General features: G+C 49.9%; 1 pseudogene; it reads right to left on the bottom strand.

The window, feature by feature from the left end:
* Positions 1-867: 867 nt before the first annotated feature.
* LOC107526896 (RNA polymerase II subunit A C-terminal domain phosphatase SSU72 pseudogene) lies at positions 868-1518 on the bottom strand (annotated as a pseudogene).
* Positions 1519-1994: the final 476 nt, after the last annotated feature.

The following is a 1994-nucleotide window of genomic DNA, read 5'->3' as shown; positions in this document are numbered from 1 at the left end:
TTGCTCATGTCCAAGGTAAGAATGTTTTAGGGTTTTTGTGGGCTTTTTTTGCAGCCTTATAAAAAACAGCACTAATGCATACCCTTAGTCTACCATTTCGTAGTTAACAAGAGGTTAACACCCCTGCCTCAACACTAATTACCTGCTTGAAGTGCTTGACCAGATTATTTCTTTACCTTTTCAGTGTCCCCTCGGTTAAAACAATTATGATAATACCAACTCCACCTAACACCACAGTAAACACTGTTGGAAATAAAAGCCAATAGAACAATTTCAATTTACATGAAAACAGCATACCTCTAGGATCAATTAATCTTCGAAATTCACACAGAGGTTCATTCGGTCATAAACATGTAAGAGGATTCAAGTAAGCCAAGAATCTCTGAAGAAATGAGCAAAAAACTAGTCAGTAATCCAGTCTAGAATAATGTGGTGGCCCTCAGATGCACCCTGAAGATTCTACAACAGCTGACAAATTTTCCTTTTCTGTTGTTTACTGGACAATTGCAGTTTCTCCCCTAACACCATGCATCTCATCGCTTTCTTCAGGTATTTGTACATTCCGGCCAGGCAGGGGAGGCACGCACAATTAAACGACCGCATATATAGCAGGAAAAATATTCTATAAACTAGAACAGTCAGGTTTTCATTATAAACTTCATAAACAATATCCCACTCATAAGTGGGATTAAAAAATTGTGTCAATCTGCATTTATGTCTATCTTCTCCTCTCATCCCTACAGTTCCTTTGGAATCTGCTACGGCACCCACAGAAGCCCTAAAAGTAAAACCAAGTAACGGGAAGGAAAGAGTGTTAAAGGGAGCAAGAGCAAAAGGACAGCTTGGGGACACGCACCTGGGGGCCGGTCAGTAGAAGCAGACGGTGTGCAGGAAGGGCCGGCCGCACTTCTCCTCGAAGTCCTGCAGCAGCTCATCCAGCTCGTCTTCCATGTCGTCCACGAGCAGGATGCACTGGCACAGCTCACAGAGGAGGAAGGCCCCCAAGATCGCCTCGTCGTCGTCGTCCAGGATGTCCAGGTTGACCACATGCACCGGCTGGCAGGTCACCTGGTCTCTGGAATTCAGCTCTTCCACCACCTGGTCGTACACTCTCTCTTCGCAGGTGAGGATCAGGTCGAATACATCTTGGCAATTCTGGAACCTCTCTGGCCCGGGCTTGATGCGCTTATTTCGCTCCAACATGCTCAGGATGCCATTCTGCGTGTAGAGATCTTTGTCCTTGCGAACAAGATCTTTATACATCTGATCGTAGGTGGTTTGGAAATCATAAACGTTGGGCTTGTCGGGCGCCGGTCCCGGAAGCCTAACGCAAGTGCCCGTTCCAAAGGACCGGACACTGAACCCCCGTTTTCTGAGGATGTAGTGGGCCTCCATGCTCCGGTTCTGGTTACTGGAGCACACCACGGCCAGCCGCAGCCGAGACCTGGCGGCAGCCACCCCCTCCAGCTCGGGGGTCTTCTCACCGGGAAGATGGTGGCCGAGGTTCGCAGCAGTCATCGTGCAAGGTGGCGGCAGCGACAGGAGCGGCAGAGATGTATTGCATCAGAAAGAGAGGCTCCCCGCTTGTGCGCAGGTCCCAGAGCCCCGCCCCGCAGGCCCAGAGCCTCAAGGAGGCGCACCCCACGGACATGCGCACAAGTGCTCTGGGGGGGGGGGCAGAGGTCCCAGCGCCTCGCAGGCACTAACCGCTGGCCCTGACACATTTCCGTTTTCAATGACTTCGGTCTGGGAATACCTGCAGCTTCCCCGGGCAGGCTTTGCCTACCTGCATGATTTACTGAGCAGGGAATTACCGGGTGTGCGCTTTGTCTTGGGGGCGTGTTCACAAGAGAGCAATGTGCATGTTCACATGAGAGTATGTTCACATATGAGAGCAATGCGCATGTTCACATATGAGAGCATGTTCACATATGAGAGCAATGTGCATGTTCACATGAGAGCGTGTTCACATGAGAGCAATGTACATGTTCACA

The sequence above is a fragment of the Miniopterus natalensis genome, chromosome X, assembly GCF_054644295.1.
Source record: "Miniopterus natalensis isolate mMinNat1 chromosome X, mMinNat1.hap1, whole genome shotgun sequence".
In the NCBI taxonomy this organism is placed as follows: Eukaryota; Metazoa; Chordata; class Mammalia; order Chiroptera; family Miniopteridae; genus Miniopterus; species Miniopterus natalensis.
Note: the sequence above shows the minus strand (reverse complement) of the source record. Positions and strands in the feature narration are given on the sequence as shown.